The sequence below is a fragment of the Talpa occidentalis genome, unplaced genomic scaffold, assembly GCF_014898055.3.
Source record: "Talpa occidentalis isolate TD23 unplaced genomic scaffold, MPIMG_talOcc4v2.1 talOcc4.3, whole genome shotgun sequence".
Lineage (NCBI taxonomy): Eukaryota > Metazoa > Chordata > Mammalia > Eulipotyphla > Talpidae > Talpa > Talpa occidentalis.
The window spans coordinates 86,198,787-86,221,787 of NW_023603184.1; the positions used below are offsets into that span (position 1 = coordinate 86,198,787).

At 38.4% G+C, this 23,001-nt stretch overlaps 1 protein-coding gene across 1 annotated transcript in view; it reads right to left on the reverse strand.

Moving 5' to 3' along the window:
• Nucleotides 1-23,001, reverse strand: part of LOC119255831 (nebulin-like) — a 123,111-nt gene that overhangs the window by 48,513 nt on the left and 51,597 nt on the right. The window lies entirely within an intron of this gene.

The following is a 23,001-nucleotide window of genomic DNA, read 5'->3' on the forward strand; positions in this document are numbered from 1 at the left end:
TCTCCAACATATCCATCTGCAAGAAACTGTGCTTTCATTTTATTAATTGCTCTGGTGGGCTACACGTTATTTTTTTTGTTGCCCAGAGAGTACTCTGTTTGTGCTTCATGCTACACTGGTCACAATAATAGTTATTTTGTTAATGTTAAAGGTTATTAGCCTTCTTCCTTTGCTTTGCTATGCATATTCCATACCCAATAAACTATTAATGCTTCCCTAGGGGCTTGACAGTTTCACTTAAGTTAGTCTGGTCAGGACCCCCTATCCCTGTGTTGCTTCTTTGTCTTCTTATGAACATTCTTGAGACCAGCCAGTTATGGGTCATTAGCAGGATGCCGTAGACTAGAGGCAGTATCTAAAGCTTAAACCAAAACAAAACATAGCAAAATGAGAGCAGAGAACTAATTTTAACATTTGTTAAGTCAACAGTTGTTTTAAATTCACATAATTCACACAATCCCAAATAAAAATATTTGCTAATTTGAAAAGACACATGCTCTTAATTTGTAATTTGTCCTAAATCAGTTTTCTCCAATTGATAGAGCTTTAGATAAATAGTGGGGTTGCTCTCCTAATGCCTCCACTAGACTGATTTTAACAGGCTGGTCACTGAGACTGAAAAGAGTGTGATAGAGGGAAAGGAATAAAGAAAACAGTGTAGTAAGAAAAGTGGCAAAGAGAATAAAATAAACATAATAGTACATAATCGCCACATTTTCTTTTGTAGTAGAATGTTAATTGATTTGTTTTATTTTTAAAATAAAGTAGAATATATGTGTGAATTTTCATGCTTGAAGCAATCTGTTTAGAATTTAAAACATCATAACTTGAAAGAAATAAATTGAATTTGGTATTCAGTCCAAAAAATCATGCATTCAACTTTTTTTCATGGTGTTAAAAAAAATAAGAGAAAAGGTTTAGATACAACTATAGTTGATAAAGGGTAAGGACATGACAATAAATACTTACGAATTTGACAAGGTCAAGCACATCAGAACATAAGTTACATATTTATGTTAGCCAGTCATGTAGAATTTCAGCATGGAACAGAAGAATAAAGTAGCCGTCTATCTATTACCAAAATCTTCTAAATGAGTATCAAAATATCAAAACAAAACTGAAATATCCCAAATGATTTTTATAGCAAAAGTTAAATATTACATACAGAGAAAGGAATGCATGTTTATAATAATCTATCCCTTTTATAGTATCTAATGTTCTTGTCTACTGGCTGAAGAAGAAAAAATAAATCAAAGGAATAAACAACAGCAAAAGTCATAACATATTTACTGGAAGTACCATGTCATTGGGAATCTTTCAGTATCTTTACTACTTTTGGACCTTGCATATGTTCACTTATAATACCATTGATGAATCTTTAAAATGTCATCATCATAATAATCCTTCTATTGCCTATTACAAGCTAATATGTGTGTGTATATATATACATATATATGCACAGGAATATGTTTTTAAACAAACTGCTTAAAACAAGTCTGCACAGTGAATCAGTGCAATAGAAAAGCATATAAAAAGCAAGTGACTATATACTATCACTTCATTTTTACCTTGGGTACCTATTGAAAGGTTGCTCCAAAATGCTGAAGACAAGAAGTACTGTTTATTACATTTTGCCAAATATTGTCAATGGAAATAAACCAAACAAATTAACTTCTTAAAAATAAGCTCTGGTATACATTTCATTGGCTACTATCAAGAGGAGGAAAGAAATGATTTATAGCTATAAAAGAGAAGATTGTCAGTGCTCTGTGTCCTGTCCCTAATTTCACCCAGTTCATTTTCAGCTTAGCTAAAGAGGAGGGCAATTTAGCCCTCAGCCTCCATCACTGTGGCTGGAGTCGCAGCTGGCAGACCTGAGTACTAATCAAAATTGCCCTTTGTGAGATTTTGCTTCTTAAAGTCTGTGATGGTTACATGGGCTTCTAATATGTAATTTCTGCTTTCTAACCCAAGTTTACCTGCCCCAAACAATTGAGTTAATCCTCAGTGAACATTTCAGACCTGAAAGAGACATCAGAGAGATTCTAGTCAGTCCCTGTATTTCACAGATGAGGAAAAGGAGTGTTAATGCTATTTGTTATGTAAATTGCTTAAGAACAACATGAGTTTAGGAATCTGTTTCTGGGTTAGTAAAAAGCTTCTGATCATCTAGCTGACAGAATAATAAATATGCTATCATATATGTATAAACTCTCTAGAAGCATTCAACACACTCCCATGCAATCCATTAAATTTCATCTTATCACTCTGAACTTTCTAAGAAGGTCAGCAAGCATCAGCATCTCAACCGACCCCAATAAAGATAAAAGGAATGTTTGGGGTCAAATTGGAAGAAATTCAGGCAGAATGGAAGAGTGAGGATGAGGTGAGGAGTCTGTTTGATGTACTCTGGGGACATTTACTGGCTCCCCACTATGTTCCAGGCACCACAGCTCTCAAGATGAAAGACATAGTTTCCATTCTTCAGGAGCTGGTGGTCTGTCGGGGGGAGGAAGATATGAAAAAGAGAGCCACACAGGCTGCTTTGGGCTCAGGGGGAGTGGAAACATGGCCTGTAAAATCACACCTAAGTTTGACAGAGGAGGATCATTTCTTGCTGGGCCCAGAAGGATGAGTTTGAGGTCACCAGTAGGACAGGGCTAAGTACCTTTATCATTAGGGACACTACATACAACGGCAAGTACTAGGGAGACTGAGGGGGTGATAGGAGCTTCATAAAAAGTTTCACGAGGGCTTTTCAACAATGCTTGATGGAGACTGAGAGTAGAAGATGGAGGCATCACAAGACCAGAAACCAGAGGTGTGGGTAGAAATGATTAACAGAGTTGTTAAACCAGCTGTAGAAATGAAAAATGCTTTGGTGTCTACTGCTATAGGGAGTATCAGACTGCTATAGACAGTGTTCCAAGGCGCAGACCAGAGATGGAGATATGGAGATTGAGTGCCATTGTTAAGAATCAAGGGTCCTTACATATCAACCTAGTCACACCCTAGAAGTAATTAATTTAACAATAGATACCAATTCCACAAAGGAATGAACTCCAAAAAAAATCACAGTATCAGTATATTTTCTACTCTGGCAAGATGCAGTTCTTGTCCAAAGTCAGCCCGCCTGTGTCTATGCAGGCATCTTTTCTAGCAGGCCTGTTCCCTCTCACAGGCAGCAATTCCAGGCCCTTGTGTCTGTGCAAGTGTCTTCTTCTCCCTTCCATTTTTTAAATTTTTATAATATACCTGCCTTTTTGGATATAACTAAACTTCTCTGTCTCATGGGGAAACTCGCCAGTGCCGCTGAAAGGGGACCTCTGGTGAAATTTTCTCAGTGGTAACCCAAGAATCCGGTTCTCTGAACCCAATACACCTCCAGACTGACATCAAAGCCCTTCAACTACTCTCTGCTCTGATCTCCAGCATTACTTTTCATCACAAACTATAAATACCAAGAAAGCTTGGTAACATGTATGTTAGATGAAGCACAGTGAGAGCACAGCAGAAAAATAGACTTAGCAAGTTCAAGGAAGTAGAAGACTAAAACCACACAGTGATATAAAAATTGGGGTGTTGTCTATAAGAATGACTAGCAATGCAAGTAACATTTCATTATGCTTGGATTATTGGTTTTTTTTTCTTTTAAAGATTTATCCATCTATGCACACAAGAGCTGGGGTACAGGACAGAGATGCAGGGGGCATGAGAGGATTCACGAGAGACAGAGCGGGAAACGAACAGGCAGACGGACTGAAATGCACTGCTGAAGGGAGCAGCAGGCGAGTCAGGAGAGGTCTGCTGTGCCCTGTGGGATGCTTCCCGGCCACCTGGGGATCGAACTCATGCTACAGAGGCTGCAGATTGCTTCATAGTGCGGTTCTCAACTCCTTGTGCCACCGGGGAGGCCCACACTTTGATTATTGTATGTACCCTCCCTATCTTTTATATTTTCCCTCTCTAATACAAGCAACATTTACATTGTGGCTAATGATGATCTATGTCTTTTCCCAAAACAGTTGAATAACACATCACCTTGGGCCTAGAGACAATGCTTTGCTCCAGGAGGGAGAAGGGGTGACTGAAGAGGGAATCAGCGGCCTGCAGAAAATGCTGAAGAAAGAATGAGTTGCCATATTCAGATGCACGGAGAAAATATTTCTCCTTCTCTCTCTAATGTAATACATGTTCCTACTCACCCACATTGCTTTTACCCTTACCCCCGGAAAAGCCTAGCTTAATAATTTTCTGCCACCTTTCAAAGGCCCCATAAGACCAGTTCACTTCCTCTGTCAGATTGCTCTCAACTCACAAAGTTCTTTGGAAAAAATGTGAAAAGTGCACATCTCATTAAGTGGGCAGAAGGCAATTCAAGCAGAGTCAGCGGAAGGAAACAGGATCAGGCACTACATAAATTAATATTATGAAAGGAGGAAATTTCCCTGTTCTTGTTAAACAGCATTCTGGATTTGCATAGAAAATCCAGTGTTGAAATCCTTTAAATTTTAGCAGCACTGTTTCTTGTCCATGCCATTGTTTTCTCCCTAGAAAAGGAGGCAAGAAAAACTTGAGGAGGGCATTTTGGGGTGCCTAGAGGTGGGTGTGCTTGAAAAGAAATCGTGAAAGGGCTTAAGTCTATTCATTTCGTCCTTTCATTTTGGTCTAAATGGAAGGACAGCGATAATGCCAGTGCCCAGGCCAGGGGAGCTGGCAGAGTGACTGGTCTCTGAGTGCAGCTGAAGCCTTTCATGGGGACAGCTTTTCTCCTAATGTGTCCTGGTAGGAGATTGAGTTGACAGACTAAAAATGATGGGGAGGGGAGGGATCTGACAAACAACCCGAGCCACCACCACCCTTCTCTCCATAATGGCACTTTGGCTGGGGGAAAAGGAGAATAAATGTCCTCTGGGAAAGTGTCCCAGGCCCTCCTGCCTCGGGTTATCTTTAGTGAACACAGGGACCCTGGGGTAATCAGGGAGCATTATCTCCCTCTGCTTGGCCTTTGGGGGCTTGGGAAAAGAAAAACTCTGCAAACAGAACTAGCAGCAGGAAGAAAGTCTGTAGGAACTTGTTGAGACACTACAAGGATGAAAACTTGCTTCACAAGAGTATGATGAAAGGTTATAAAATTATTTTTTCCCACTACACACACATGCCTGGCACATAGTGGATGCTCCATTGAGCCATGCTGAAACGGAGTGAAAAAAAAAGAATAATGGAAGCCAGTGGTTGGGACATGATCCAATGCCCAAGAACATCCAGCTTCATATCTCAACCCACATGGACCTGCATGGGCTCTCTTTGGCCCCCTCCTCTTGAAAGAGCTGGAGGGCATGTTAGTATTTTGAAAATAAAGAAAATGAAAACTCATTTCATATTTCAAACTCATCATCATATCTGGTGATGCTTTTTGTATCAGACCACTAGGGTACTCCAAGATCTCACAACAGATTTTAATGTTATTTTTGATAAGCCACCATTAAGAATATTTGATGTGTGCGTGTAGACAAAGCCTGTGAAAGTGGTCAGGAAGTTACTCTGACAAAACCGACGAATGTTCCTCTTTGCTTTACCTCCTGTCAGCATTGTTTATGTATTTTGACAGAGAAAGGACCAGAACATTCTTCTTGAATGTTATTCCTCTACTGGATGTTATTCTAGCAATATTACTAAGTAAAAGTGTGACTAGGAACATGGTTAGTGAGTTGGTCTCCAGAGGAATGTAAAGCTTCATTTAATAGACAAATTATCAAACAAGTTTGTCTCAAAAGAAAAGGAGAGTGTGAAACCTGAGTGGTTGTGATCAGGTCCCCATATGGAGGCCCCACACAAGCTACTGTCCCAAGTAACTTGATAAGTATTCTAGACCATTCCTTTGTAAAATCCCTCCATCAGGAGGAATAAATGATATATGAAATAAAGAAGTCCTGTGCTACAGGGAACACAGAAAGGACACTTCAAGCTATAATGTGTGGTTTCTGATGGATGTTGGCTGTGAACCCCGACACCATTTTTATTCCAGCTGTGTGGCGCCAACAGTCTCCTACAGCCACAAACACCAGAACTGACGACCCTCTTCTTCTCCTGTTAGAAAAAGACTCTTTCACCCAAGTTTGCCTGTAAATTTCTTTCATTACAGACACTTCTCCACCTTGGCAGCCCAACAGCCAGCTATCATGGTGACACCTCATAATTACAGTTATCCAGCAAGAAGTATTGCAAAATCTGGTGAAAAATCGCTTGAGTTCTGTGAAATTACTGTCACCAGTACATCCACAGCTTCTGTGAGAGAGAGAACTGCAGGTGTTCAGGTCTTCAGGGTATTCCAATAATATTTTTTAAAATATGAGTCCAACTTCTGTATTCCAGGTGGAGTTGCATTTCTATGCGGGGAAATTTATGTCCATTCAGGCAGCACTGAAGTTAGCATAGGAGGTTAACTTTATAATCAGCTAAATGTGGACTATCTCAGTGATGGATTATTATGAGAAATGAGTTCTAGGAAGCTCTATTCATTTATTTCCAAGCATGCCTCTGGAACATCACTCGTTTAAAGGCACTTCGTTTATATTGACAATTAAGATGATATTAGTTTAATTAATGAAATAATAATCTGAAAGATAATTGTTTAAATAAAACACACACACATAAAAATAGATGGGCAATACATTTTAAATTCAAGTTAGATTTTAAAAATTGTCTTTGTTGCTCTAGCCACCGGTGAAAATAATGAAGCAGTTAGTGCTATGGATCTACCAAGAAAGCCACATGCGAATTAACTTTTGCATGCATATTTCCTTCCTGCAATGGCCTGAATGTTTGTGTCACTACAAAATGTATACATTGAAACCTAACCACCAAGGTGGTAGTATTAGTTGATAAGTCTTTGGGAGTGATCAGGTCGAAAGGGAGGTGCCTTCATGAATAGAATTGGTGTTCTTATCAATGAGACCCCAGACAGCCCTTTGCTCCTCTGCCATGTGAGGTTATAGCAAAAAGCTAGTTGCCTATGAGGAAATGGGAGCTCATCAGACACTTAATCTACCAGCACCAGCATCTTGAACTTTTCAGCCTCAAGAGCTAGAAATGATTACTGTTTATAAGAAATGATTACTGTTTATAAGACAACCAATTGATGGCAATTTTAACTATTAACCTGAATAGAACAAGATACCCCCACATCACTGTATCTTCCCTCAGAGACAGCCAAAGCTTCCCTGGGAATTGACTGAAGGAAATCCCTTGACTCAAACTGAGCTCTTGCAGTACCTGTCCTCTTGGCTACAATGGCCCTGACTCTTATTGGGTCATTTAGAATCCTCCCCTGAACCTGTGACTTAAAAGTATACAACATATTCAGAGCCTTAAAAGTATACAACATATTCAGACCCTTAAAAGTATACAACATATTCCACAATTGCAAACTTTGTTGGATTAAGCTCTGAAGTTTCCTGCCTGTGAGAAATATGGAAAGCTATGGTGGTAATAGCAGGTTCTGCAGAGGGAGAATGTTCTTCCCTTCACACTCTGCTCTAAATGAGAGTTGCCATAGTGGGCAAATAAAAATATAGAATGGGGGCCTGGTGGCACAGCAGGTTGAGCCCAGTGCTGTGAAGCTGTCCACAGCCTCTGCAGTGTGGGTTCGATTCCCAAGCGGCCAAGGAGAAACCCACATGGCACAGCAGACCTCTCCTGCCTTGCCCACTGCTTCCCCTCAGCAGTATATTTCAGTGGATCTGCCTGTTCTGCTCCCCACTCTGTCTCTGGTGAATCCTCTCACCGTCCTGTGACTCTGGCCTATACCCCAGCTCTTGTATAAAAATAAATAAATCTTAAAAAAAAAAAAGAATGGTCCATTAAATTTCAAATTCAAGTAACCAATAATTTTCAATATAAACACATTCCATGACATGTTTGTAATTTTCCTTTGCCATAGATACCTCTTCATCTTGTTACCCTCACAGTGGCTATAGTGATGACAGAAATTATACCTAAAAATTCAAACTAACTGGAATCTTATATATTTTCTGGCAACCTTACTGCAAATATGTTGCCTCGTCACTGGTCACTGTTCATTGACATTCCAGACATTCTCTTGCCATTCCAGGGACTATGTCTGGATTGTTCTATCTGTCAAGGTTCTTCTTCCCCCAGATATACACCCACCAGGCTAAAATTTTCACCCCCTTCAATATTTGCTTAGATTCCAATGTTTTCTTCTCAGTCAGCGATGAGTATGACCAAATTTCACACTGACCACCTTTACCCTTCTCCCTACCATACATACCCTGTTCTAAGTTTTCTTTTCTCACAGCATATACCACTGGAATATACTTTATCCCCTTGATTATATATTATGTTAGTTTTTATTATTTATATTCCTCTACTAGAATGTGAGTTCCATGATGGCAGGGATCTGGTATATCTCAAATTCAAAAGAATATAGAGAAAGCAGTGCTTTACAAACAAATGTCAAATGAATAATGGGGATTGGTGCTCTTTCTCTTTAATTTCCTTGAGCTTAAAATTTTCCTTTTACCTAAATACATTCGTGTTCCAGAATTTTGTGCAACCAAAAAAGGCCTGACTTACATGAAACCCTTCCAGTATTTGAGGAGAGTAAACACCTTCTCCCTCAATCTCCTTATTCATTCATTCAATTAAACATATATCAAGTGTTCCTCCACTCTAGATACTATGCTAGCACCGGAGATATATGAATAATTAGATCCATACTTGGCTCCTAAATTCACAATTGAACTTGATCTGACTACTTATGCTTTGTCTGCTCAGTTTCCTCATCTACAAACAGGAGGTAGGAGTAGTGCTCACTACATGATTTTGGTATATAAGTAAAAGAAAATGAGGAGTAGTGTGTGGATATATTCAAAACGTATAACAGCAGCTGCTGTTACTATTGCTGGCAGTACACACAGAGCTGTGTCACCAGTAGCTCAGGTAATCTAGAGTGTGAGCAATGCTTTCTAGAGTTGTGAGGGGGAATGGAATATATTGCCTAGTCATATGTAACATTAGAAGAAGGTAGAGACGAGATTTGTCAATTAATAACTTAAGATATACTGTGATCGATACAGTAATAAAAATAGGCACTAAATGCAAAGACAGCACAAAGAAGAAAATGATTGCCTTCTGGGAACACAGAGTGACAGAGACTTTCCGGGCACAAGAATAATAAGCATCAGGCCTCCCCTGGTGGCACAGGTGGTTGAGCGCAGCACTGTGAAGCTTTCCGCAGCCTCTGCAGCACCGGTTCGATCCCGGCTGGCCGGCCAGCGAGGGTCCCACATGGCGCGGCAGACCTCTCCTGCTCTGTCTCTGGTGAATCCTCTCTCATCCTCCCGCAAATCTGGCCTGTACCACGGTTCTTGTATAAATAAATCTTTAAAAATATATAATAAGCATCAAAGTCAGGGGAGTGATAAGGAGTTTGCTATTGCCTAAATATTATTTGATTGTTAATGAAGACAGTGGTCAAGACACAGGTAGGAGACCAACTTAGAAGGGATGCTTTCTATTGTGCAAAGAGCTTAAGCTTCTGTCTTAGAGACTTTGGCAGTGGGGAGAGATTCCATCAGACTAGTGTTTTCAAAAGATTAATGGAAGGGTGTGTAGGAAGGGAGACATGACAGTAGAAAGGTGAGAAGTTAGGGGGTTGTTAAGACAAACACTACCTGATACTTCTTGTTTGTTTTCTTCTGATTAACTTCAGTTTTCTCACACAACTTTCAAAGTAACTTATTCAGCTCTATTCACTTTCTCTTCTTGTGAAGAGCAATGAACTTGCCACATGGGGACGCTTTCTTAGCTGCACAGTTATAATGGTTGATAGTTCACTCCCCAAACAATGAGGTTTGATTGAGGGTTACCACTTCATACAAACTGAAACCAGGCCACATTTATATTGAGAGCAGTAAACTCACCATCCCAACCCACTCCCCATTCTCTGGTTAAACAGCTCACTTTGGGTTGTGATTCTGGAGACTAAATAAAGCTCTGTGCATATAATTTTCTTCTTTGCTTCTCTCTTCTGGATTCATATGTAGGCATTATAAATAGAAGTTTTGTTTTGGGTTGTCCCACCAAAGATTAGTTACTGTAAAACCATTTCAAAGACAAGACTGAAGTGTGAAGGCAAAGAATGTTTGGGTTGGTTTTGCTTTTCCCATAATAAAGGCAGGTACAATTTCATAGCATTACTTTGCATTTGAACAAAAATGTTGAACTAAGTATGTTTGTCCTCCCAAAATGTTATTCCCTCAGAAATGAGTAGAAAACAATAGTTTACAAGTGTTATTGTGGAAAGAAGGGGGGATTAAAAAGATAAAGGAGTAGATCAATTACCTATCTACACTATATTCAAAAGCTAGAAAACTATAATTGCTTTGTTTATCTGTTCTTTTTAACTCCCTGTGATATGAAACAAACAAAACAAAACAACAAAACATGACTAGTTCTTATTCTGACTTATAATGTTTTTAAGCAATTGAGACTTTGAACATTATGAGTACATACATAGTAGAAAAACATTTGAAGCCGTTTTTTACTCATCAAAACCATCTATAGAAAAATGTAGAGTCAGAACATGAATAAGATCTTTGCAATTCCCTCTAAAGAAATTGGAATATTATTTCAATGAGATGGAGAATCAAATTGAATAATGTATCAAAAGACCGCAGTGAAATTAAAATTTAGAATTATCTTGTATGGTTTTAAACTTTTCAGAAAGAGATATTGTTATTTATTTCTTGTTGAGGAAATGTTTGTTTACAATACTATGTATGATTTAAGAGTATGGTTTTACACCTCTTTAAATGTATGTGACTAAACCACACTCACCAGCAAAGTACTAACAATCCACATACTCCACTCAGCCCCCCTCCTCTTTGAAATAACTCCTCTCTTACAGTACCATAAATCATTGCTTTTAGAAAGTTAAATTTATTTTAGAGGTTTATTTTTTTTAAAGATTTATTTATTTATTTTTATACAAGAACCAGGGTACAGGCCACATGTGCGGGAGGGTGAGAGGACTCACCAGAGACAGAATGGGGAACAGAACAGACAGACTGACTGAAATACTCTGCTGAGGGGAGCAGCAGGCAAGTCAGGAGAGGTCTGCTGCACTATGTGGGTTGCTCCCTGGCCAGGGAATCTAATTCGTGCTACAGTGGCTGTGGATTGCTTCATAGGTTGCGTCTTAACCCCTTGCGCCACCAGGGAGGCCCTAGAGGTTTACTTTTTTAAGAGCACAGACCAAGGATTGGATCCTCTAGGGAACTGCTTTACAAACTCTTTCAGATATAACAAACATCGAAAATGACAGAGTTTGGTTTGTACTGCACTAGGAGTGAATGGAAGAGTTTCCTCTCAGCATAATATACAAAACAAAACAAAGCAAACCTTTTCAACAATCCCTCCCTTTCCCTCTTCATGGTTGAGGGGATGAAAATTTTGGGAATCCTGTGTCCCATGGTATACCAGCTGGTTTTGCCTGGAGAGCTCAAAGTTAGCAGTGTTAAAGAATTGGTATAGTTCTTCTGTTTTAATTCCCTATGTATCTTCCTAGTTCAGGTCCTTTGCAAAAGACTAAAGTCTCTACATATTTGCATAATGTAAGAATTTAAAGTGAATATGAAATGAATACTGTTCACACATGATAGGAATAAGTCTGCTGATCAAACAATAAAATAAATTCAAGAAGGTTATCAGAAAGAAAATTTATTAGCAATGTGTTTAATAAGAAAATAAAACTGTTTTTCCAATTCTAATTTTAAAAAAAATGAATGAAAGGAATGTAACTTAGATTGCTTGTATATATCCCTTTCTTACATTTATTTAAAAACAGCCCAAATGCCCAAAAATAGATGACTGGATCAAGAAGATGTGGTACATATATACCATGGAATATTACTCAGCATTCAAAAAAGATAAACACATGCAATTTGCAGCAACATGGATGGAGCTGGAAGGGATCATGCTCAGCGAAATAAGCCAGAAAAAAAAAGAAAAATACCGGATGGTCTCACTCATAGCAGGAATCTAGAAAACTTAAATAAGGGACCAGGAAAATGAATAACTGTAAGAAAGTGAAAATCAAAATCAACAAAAAACTATGAACCAGAGACACTTTTTGGGGGGTGGGGGCGGGAGGGGAGGGATTGGGGTCAGAATGGGGGGTTGCAATTGTATGGGGAATATAAAAATAAAATTTATTATTTAAAATCAATAAATAAATAAACATAAAAATAAAAACAGATATATAAACAAATTTTAATATCCATTTTTCAGGAGCAAAACCTATATAGACAGTAAAACAAAGAAAGCTTTTTTACTATGCTGAGTCCTCACCAGCAAGGTGTCAATATTGTTTTTAATTATAACTTTTAGCATTCTTCCTCCAGCCACCTCCTTTTTATTGATTGCTGAGCATGAATTTAATATGATAAATCTTGTCTCTTGGAGCTGCATTATTGCTTTTTCATTCCAAAGTAGGATTTTCACCTTAAACTTACAGTATGTCATGTCAATTTATATTAATTTAAAAAAGGCAGAAACATGGTTTGTGAATATTTTAGTAAAATATTTTAAAATGTGACCCTGGACAGTAAGAAAATTTACGCATGAGAAATATTATAGTTTCTAACAATTTTAATTTAAAAAACATGTTTTTTTTAAAGTGGGATTTCACCAAAATTTGTGAATATTTTACATATTTAATCTGTAACATTAGGAATTCATAGCCCAATATTGACTCAGGTATTTTTAGTTAAAGAATCGACATCAGGGTCCTCCCTGGTGGCGCAAGTGGTTGAGCACAGAAAAGTGAAGCTATTTGCAGCCACTGCAGCATGAGTTTGATACCCTTCAGCCAGGGAGCTACCCACATGGCACAGCAGACCTCTCCTGTCTCACCCGCTGCTCCCCTCAACAGTGCATTTCAGTCAGTCTGCCTGTTCTGCTCTCTACTCTCTCTCTGGTGAATCCTCACACCCCCTGCACCTCTGGCTTGTAACACAGGTCTTATATGCATAAATAAATAAATCTTTTTGAAAAATCGGCATCAATTTTAATTAGATCCCCTCACCAAGGATATTTCCATCAAGTTGAGTACAGCTCTGTGGAAATACATTTATATTCTGGTTAATGCTGTTGTATGATTTGATGGAAAAACCTGGATCCAGGTTGAATTCTTCCCCTGTTTCTTGAATTACTTAATTGCTATTAGTTTCAGTTGCCTTATCTGCCAAATAGAAATCTACTTTAGAAAATACATAGTGTAGTTTATAGCAGCACTGTTTATAATAGCTAAGCTTTGGAAACAACCCAAATGCCCAAAAATAGATGACTGGATCAAGAAGATGTGGTACATATATACCATGGAATATTACTCAGCATTCAAAAAAGACAAACACATGCAATTTGCAACAACATGGATGGCGCCGGAAGGGATCATGCTCAGCGAAATAAGCCAGAAAGAAAAAGAAAAATACCAGATGGTCTCACTCATAGCAGGAATCTAGAAAACTTAAATAAGGGACCAGGAAAATGAATAACTATAAGAAAGTGAAAATCAAAATCAACAAAAAGCTATGAACCAGAGACACTCTATGGATGTGGGGGGCAGGGAGGGGAGGGATTGAGGTCAGAATGGGGGGGTTGCAATTGTATGGGGAATATAAAAATAAAATTTATTTTAAAAAAAAGAAAATACATAGTGTAGCAATTAGTAGAATGTAGATCTTCAATAAATATTATTACTCTCCAACTGGTTGCTTCAATTTCCTGGCTCTGAGACACAGAAGAAATTTGAGAGCACCATCAGGTAATACCTGGGCGCCTCAGGCTAATCACAGTACAAGTCTTTCTCTCAGCAATTTGACACAAGTACCATCAACCTATTATTCCAGGCAACCAATTTTATATCATTCACAGTCCCTAATTTGTATTGCTATCATTTTGTAGCTTGGGTCCTAATTGAGGGCTTTCCAACACATAGTGTTGCATTTTGCAATTTGGCAGAATCTATGAGACATATTCTTCCCAAACCAGGGTAATTTTCTCTATCAAAGATTTGACCTGAGGAAGTTAAGCCTCATGACTATCAGATTTCCAACAGATCAGACATTTGGAAGGGAAGCTTATGCACACTAAAATTTTATTCAACTCAATAGTAAAATAGCTCAATAAAAATGAATAAACAAAAACCATTTTCTAAAATTGATTGATCAACAAATAACCAATTGTTGCTGAATTCAGAAACATTTTTGAGAGTTGGAAAAAACAAAAGTGGAAAAAACAAAAGTTAAAGCTAGATACACCATTTTGGAAATAATCTTAACCTAATTAAAGCAAAATTTCTGCTTAGTGAGTTACTGAGAACTTGGGAAGTTAAGATTATTGCCTTTGTTTCATTTCTAATATGAGTTTGGCTTCCTCCCTGATATTTGATTACTTTTTCCTTGTTTTAGGAAGTATTAGCTGAATTGTGCCATGCAAATTAACATTCCCATCAAAGAAAATTAACAAGTTTTTTTTTTCATTATTCACACAACAAGATCTACATTGGTCCCCTGGAGCTTTGTTCCAAAGAGTCACCCAGGAAGTCAAGTGGGACAGAAGATACATCACTATTTAACTGTTAGAAACATGAAACTTCCTCAGTTATAATGATAAGAGAAGAGAGATAAATTAGAGAATTAATCATGGACTCTTTGTTGCCTCACATTGGAAGTATTAATAAGTCACATCAATTTACACTTAATTGGACAAAATTAGTCAAGTGGTCCAACCTAATTGTAAGAGGACTCAGAAATGTACACAAATTGAATATTTGGTGAACATTACTATATATCCTATTTCTCTTGAATTGGCAGTTTTTAAATTGGCTCACAAAAATCAAAGCTTTACTTCCAAGCAAGAAACCATTTTTTCTAATTCATCAATATTTGCAATTAAAGTAAATAATTCAATTTACTTTTTCCAAAAGATACCAGGCTTTCTCACTGGCTCTGCTTTATCATACAATCCAAAATGTTCTGACTGTTCCATTTAATGAGCTTTGAATCATAATTCTCTAGTGCCACCTTATCTGCTTTGTAGTGCTTATCTTAAAAAATACACTTTCCTTTATATAACAACAAATTCACTGGCAGTCTGATTACATGGTTCACTAGACCTGTGAAAGTTCTGTCAAAAAACAAAGCAACCCAAAACCAAAGAATTCTTTTTAAGCAAGATTTAATAAATTTGTTGCCATCTACTACCTCCAGGAAGAGAGGAAGGAGGAGAACACCTCTTCCCTCTACATCTGATATGAGTTACACTACCAAACAACTGTTAGTACACACACACACACACACACATACACACATATAAAATAGGTTACCAATGGTTGGTCATCCTAGGGAGTAATACAGTACTAAGAAAGTTGATCTTGTGTAAATAGTCTTTTATAAAACAACAGCATGTAGCAAACAGGAGTTAACCGTGACAAAGTGTGTGTGTGTATACATACATACATACATACACACATACATATACTTGGTCACAAGATACATATAGGTGTATATGTATGTGTGTGTAAATATATATATGCACATATAGTGCATATATATATGTATATATATACCCATTTGTCCCAAATGGATACAAGAATGTGAATATAAGGGGTGTGTGTGTATCTGTTGGGTATGTGAGAGAATTATCAAACTTTATTAATTTTCCTCTTCAGATTCATTGTTTTTGAATTTTTTCCCCCATGCATCCTTCTTTTGCTTTTTTGAAAAGTGTTATTCTGTTACTTTCTGAAGTAAGCTCATTTGGTAGAATGGCATAGTACCTGTGAATGACCTGTTAACTAATATATGCAGGTGGAATAGCAGACATCTAGATAGGATAGAAAAGAGTTTGGGGACTTCTTTGACAGTTTTTTTCCCTAAGAATTGAGGTTAAAAGGCTTTGGCATTATTTTTCATTTATCTTGTATGATACACACTGTACATTTTCTCCTGATATTCATCCTCTTTTTATTCCATAATGACAAAACAGAAAAGTTTTTAGCTGGAAACAGGCAATAACCATTCTTACGACTAGGACAAGCTATGGGGTTTGGCCCACAGAAAATAAAAGGCGTTAGGTGAGACATTTGAGATGTGCAGTAAAAACAACAGAAAGTGTCCTTCCTCTTTTTTGTTGGTTGGAATTCAGAGATGACAGTTAAAGTTTGAGTTTTTGCCTTGCATCACAAAGTAGTTGTCACAGGATAAAGATGGCATGGCAAAACATTAGAGGAGTCTCTTGACTTAGGACTCCCTGAGTCTACCCTATCAGCCTGGTTCACCATCTTCAGACTCTTTTGTGTGTGTGTGTGTGTATGTGTGTGTGTGTGTGTGTGTGTGTGTAATATACTTCAAAATTTACTTAAACCATATTTATTTCAATTTTCTGTCACTCGTAGTAAACTCAATCCCAACACATACAACATTGATGGTCTTAAACATGAATCTTGATTTTTCGATGCCCATGTTTAAACCTTGAGGTTTTTAAACATGTGCGCAGACAGGTTGATGCTGGTATTTGACTGTGCCACGCTCTTCACTCATCATGTTCCAAGTAACTAACAGCTGTTTCCACGATTCACTGCTTGGTTTCCTTTTCTCTTTTAAACTTCTCTACTTGGCTCATCTACCAGCTGCTCCTCCTGGGGCAGGAAGCCAACATTCTCCCCACTCTGGCAATTCTGAACCAGACACTCTTTGAATACAGGTAGGAGAAGTCAGGAGAGGGGCTCTTACCTAGGAAGGGTGCATGAGGCACCAATGGCGCTATAGACCTGACCTCTTAAAGGACCCTCTGCTGCCACACTCAGCCAGGCTCCCATCACCTTATTTCTTAATAACTCCAAATCCTCTGGTCCACATTGCAAGTGGTCTGCAGATCAATTAATGGGAACACAGAGTAAGCGTGCAATGGTTTCCTGATGACTGATTGATTGATGTTTCATCTTCTGCTTTTCTAGGAGGGGCCGTTAAAACAGCTTTGGGAAGGAAGACAGCTGTCACCCAACTGGTACTGCTCAATCCCTCCTTTGTTTGCCAATCACTTCTCTCTGTGACCAGACTGACTTCCTGGACTACGATTGTTAGCACACATTTCTAGGCCATCTAGGATTTAGAAAGTGCATTCACATGCTTGAAATGTATCTACTGGTACATAGCAAAATAACTGAGTTAGTTGCAGAAACAACATGGAATCCCGGACTTTATAAGTTAATAAAGTTAGAGAATCTTAAGTTTGAGAAAGAGATCTCGAATACTGACATCTCTCAAGCAATATCACTTACCATGGGATTTGTTTGTTCTCCTTGGTCTGACAATACCACTAAGAAGAGGTCTTCTGGAGTAGCCAAAAAACTTAAGATTCTCATAATGTTGACTGAATTTATGCTTTAAACATTGGCTTTTTGTATGATTTTGAGCATGCATTTTAATCTTTTTGAAGCTCAGGTTTTTGTTGTTAAACAGGAATATTGATGTATCTATTTTTTGGCATGTTATGAAGATTAGGACTAATGCACAGTGAATGAAGTGACTGGCACATCTAAGGAATTCAATATACATTAGACATGTACTTCAATTCAGTTGATTCTTATCAATTCTCTGCCATGTTCAAGGCACCATTGGTTGCACCATGCAACCAATGGGATGCCATTGGTTGCACCATGCAACCAATGGGATGACAAGCCTGTGGCCTGGTTTTCCATCTACTACAACTCAGATGAGCACTGGGTCAGGTCAGGGCACTTAAATCTTTTTTCACATGTTTCTGTAATGGGTCTAGTTTCCAGAGTGAATATCTGGACACATTCTATAAAGTGTTCTCCAAGAAAAAAAACAAAAAAAAAAAAACAAGAAATACTTGCAGCTTTGCTCTGGGTTTTTCATTGAAACAGATGAATCCATGATGCATGAAAAGCCTGTCAGGCCAGCTGAGGGAGGTTGAATGCTGGTATAAAACTGTGCATCTGTTACTCCACGCCCCAATGTGAGGTCTGTTCTCCTGGGTGAAGCAAGACTTGGCCAGACAAGCAGTACCATTGTAAAGTCCTGACAATAGACAAGCAGGAGGACTTGGCTGTGATGAAGAAATCCCCACCCCCCTTGAGTTTGAAAGGAAGGGGAGCTGGGGTCCACAGCCTGCCCTATTAGAGAGAGACAAATCACCCAAACCAATCTTTATTATGAATGCTGAGCTATTGAATTTCCTCAGCTCTGTAAAGCCTATTGATTTTGTGACAGTCAAAGATAAGTTATGCTCATGAAAGCTTTTTTCCCCTCCCTTTTCCTTCACAACATATTTTTAGACATATTGGCACTAGGGATTGTAAGTAAAACTGTTATTGGTTTCTTTCGATTTAAGTGTAGGTCAGTGCTCAAGTGAGACGCAGGACCATTTTTATAGTGGTTTCCAGTACAAAATGAATGAGGTAAGACTCTCCAGAGCTGGGGTCACTCTGTTATGCTATTTCAGTCTCCAGCAGGAATGTTCCAAGCATCTCAGGCATTTCTGGAATTCTGACATTAGCAATGATCCACTTATTCACTCTTTGTCTTCTCTCTACCACACCATTCTCCTTTAATTGACCTCTATTCCCTTTCCACCAGGTCATACCATGAAGTCAATCAACCAAGACGCTGAAAAGCAGCACTTGAAAGAAACGCTTGCTTCACTGCAAGATGCTAAGTCTGTGTGCATGAGTATGTTCTGCATAAAACAAAGGTTTCTTAACTGATGGATGTTTCTTTTTAAATGTGCAAATACAATTTCTAGAATTTACAAAGCTCCTCTCTTGATAATTTATTCAGAATTTTATCATATAAAATATTTTGGTAATGCACATATAAATATGTAAAACAAAATCATAATAGCTCTTACAGCTAATGACTTTTTAAAAAAAAACTTGTTGCAGATATTTCCAAATGACAATAGTATTTATCGTGGTTCAGATACCATTGTACATTACAAAAAGCTCATAAGATATATATATATATAGAGAGAGAGAGATGAATGTTCAAATATTAAATAAACACAACTGAATAGTGCTTTGACATATTAGTGGACTCCAACCACTATTCATACTCACGAACACATTCACTCACTCACTCATTCATTGTTTCATTCATTTTTTAATTCATTCAACAAATAGATGTTGAATGTCAAGTGTGTGCCAAGTGCACAGTAAGAAATTTGTGGAATAATCGCTCTATTTTTTAGAAGATTTATTTTTATTTATTTATGCATATAAGAGCTGGGGTATAGGCCAGAGGTGTGGGGAGGGAGGGAGGTGAGAGGATTCACCAGAGACAGAGTGGGGAGCAGAACAGGCAGACTGACTGAAATACACTGCTGAGGGGAGTAGTGGGGGTGACAGGAGAGGTCTGCTTCGCCATGTGGGTTTCTCTCTGGTTGGCTGGGGATGGAACTTGTGCTGTAGAGGCTGCGGATTGCCTCACAGTGCAGTGCTCAACCTGTTGCTCCACCAGGGAGGCCCTCTTACCTCCTTTAAAGGGAAGGTTCTCAGTTTCAGTGGAGTAGACAGCTAAGAAAATATTTTAGGGGAGTTTGTAAAAATAATCCTATCTGTTTCTTTTCCTCAGAATCAATATGTATAGTGACTTTCCCCAAAGTTAACAGACCAAAACCCCTTTTCTTCTAAATAAGAGGCATCTCATGGGAAAAAGGCACAGTGCCATCCCAGCTGGGAGTCGCATATCTATTTTCTGCAAGGCATAAAATCCACTTGACAATAGAGTATGAATGAAAAGGAAGGGGGGAGGAGTAACCCCCTTTATAAAAACTAAATCATTTTCTACGTGTACAGGTTAATTGAAGTATACAAGCTTAGCTGTAGTTATACTTTCTTTGGCGATAGGCCCATGGTCAGATGGTCAAAATCAACAAACATTATCTGGGGATCAGAAATAGCTTTTCAGGAATCCTCTATCAAAACAGATACCTTCTAAAGGGAACACTAACAACCTGGAGATTTTCTGTGGTTGAGAAAAGAGGAATAATATACAACTTGGACACTTTTGGGGAAGACTGACATAGAGAGGGGCTGCAAACAAGGAGTTAGGAGTAGCAAACTTCTGGATCAGATAGCTGGTGTGCCTCACAAAAATCAAAATCAATGAAGAGGGTAGAAAGATATGGGAAAGAAACTTCCACTACATTGTTACCTCATCCTATCCATCCTTCCAAAGAATGGCATTGTCAAAGAGGGTTTCTAAAATAACTTTCTAACATTTATACTCATTAAACATCAGATTTAATCTTTATATTGGGATGAGTCCCACAGTTTCTGCTTCATGCATAATTTATGCATAATTTCTAGTAGTCTTAGATTCTTTTAAATCTTTGACTTCTAGTGTCTCTAGACTGTAGTGTTATAAAAAGAACATTATTTGAGAATTGGATAGATTAATTTAAATCCTTGATACAATATCTACCAGTCCTTAGGTAATTAACCTTGCAACATCTCAAATTCCTTACCTATAAAGTCAGGTACCTCTCCTATCTCTAAAAGCAATTTTCATGATGAAAAAATAACACAACAGCAATTTGATATGGGGTGGGGCTGAGGAAAGATTAGATTACTGCCCTCAACAATATACCAAGCCAATGTCATGTGACTTGTACATGCCAGCTATAGCATCCTCACCCCGCTGACTTTATTTTTTAAAGATTGATTTATTTATACAAGAACTGGGGTACAGTCAGAGGCGCAGGAGGGTGAGAGAATTCACCAGAGACAGAGAGGGGAGCAGAACAGGCAGGCAGACCAAAGACACTGCTGAGGGGAGCAGCGGGCAAGGCAGGAGAGGTCTGCTGCTTCATGTGGGTTTTTCCCTGGCCGGCAGGGAATCAAACCGGCCCAGCAGAGGCTGCGGACAGCTTCACAGCGCGGCACTCAACCCGCTGCGCCACTGCGGAGGCCCTCCGCTGACTTCTGACTGTGGCCAGTTGACTTGCTTAGAACAGTAAAATGTGGGTAGAAGCATTGATTCTAAGAAGAGAATTTATGCTATTACTTAATCCTGCTCACTCCTCTACAGATTTTCTGCTCCATCATAAAATGTTTATCCCAGCGAATGCTCCCCAAATATGATACCAGCAATCCATTCACATCTAGCTGAACCCATCAGAGTCTAAAGGATCAGGACCAACCTGCCAACTTGAAAGCAAAAAATTTATCTTTTTGTTAAAAACAACTAGAGTTTAATGTTGATTAATACTACAGCAAAAGTTAAATTGTGTTCAAGAGTGTTTGTGCATTCCCTTTTTCCTCATCAAGTTTTTGTGCAAATTAAATGAGATAATGTAAATAAATTCCATAAATTTATTTGTTGTCTTTGTTGGCTGGTTGTCTCTCCTTCTTCCTCACATTCTGCTTACTCTCCCCTACCCCGCTGGTTTAATAATTTCTCTGACTTTTATTTAAAATCTAGATATTTAGATGGAGCTGTTACTTAGCATTCTAACCTTCCTCATGGTTCCTTCCTCATGTCACATGACAGTGGCTTGGTAAGTACCATCCTTACCAAGTGGTAGGACATTGTTGGGGGCATTAATCTAATCTTTCTTCGGCTCCACCCTATATCAAATTGTTGTGTTAATTTTTCATCACTACAATTGCTTTACGGGTGAGCAGAATCCATCAGCCTATAGTTGGATCAATTTTGCCCCCTAAGTTTTTACACTGCAAAAAGTCCTGTTGCTAGGTTAGAGGTCTCAGCATTACATTAGTAGTTCAGTGGCTGCTCTTTTGCTACAAACTCTGGTCCAGAGGCAACAGATAGGCGTTTCAGACTTGCCAACCCCAAATATTTAGCTGTGCTCCATAGAAACTAATAAGAAGGAGATGAAAATAAAAGACTAGGGCCCAAAGGCGGGACATTGTTCTATGAGCATGCTGGCTAAATGGACTTTATCCTTTAATCAGTCTGTTGTTGATTTTATTTCTATCAAGTCCAATGGATGGCTACAAAAAAATCTGAAATATGCTGGATCATTACACAGACTGCAATATCAGAGATTGTATTGAATCCATAATCTGGAAGTATGCAGATCCTAGAGAACTGAGAGAGGGATTCACATTGCAATTCTGAGATATGTCAATAAAGAGTTAAAAACCCAACGCTCAGAATTGGGGGAAAGCCAAGTTGGGAGTTAAAGAGACCTAATTGGATGGAAATCAGAGCAAAGGCCCAGACATGGATGGCTCAGATAAATTTTCCCTGATGGATATCCTCTTATCCTTTCTTATAGCTTTAGAGGGGCTGTATTTCTTAAAGTGGCATCCCCTTCAGATTACCTAAAAGGGATATTTAAGCTTTGACATACTTCTGTATCAGGGAATGAAAGGTGGTGATCCCACTGGACCAGAGGGTTATTTTGTCATTCCAGAACTCAATAGAAAAGTGGGAAATGAGAAGGGTAATTTAAAAAGGCTTTACAAGCTGCCCTATCTAATATAAGGACTTTTTAATGCACCTGATGTCGTTAATAAATTGACACTGTCTATCCAGAGCACTATTAAAACTTTAAATAATCACTTGAAATGTGAAAGAGTGCAGGAAACTAATACATTTACTTTTGTTTCATTCTTGGAGGGAGAAAAGTTGAGTGGAGGAACGAATTTCCTCATGTAAAGATGTTCTTAACATGAAAAATATCTTTTGGGAAATGAAAGTTTAATTAGAGAGACTGGTAAAGTCTCTTGTGGGACAGAAGAAGATTCAGTAGGTGAGAACTTTAAGAGACAGCATGCCTGATGAATAATGCAATAGCTAGACTTGCCATCTCTCTCTCTGTAGATTTACATTTCTGAAACAAAGGGTCAAAGTACGTGGGAAAAGCATTTGAAGTCCCAGAAACCTCTAAGCTGGTAGAAGCAGCCTCCACAATATATTTGCA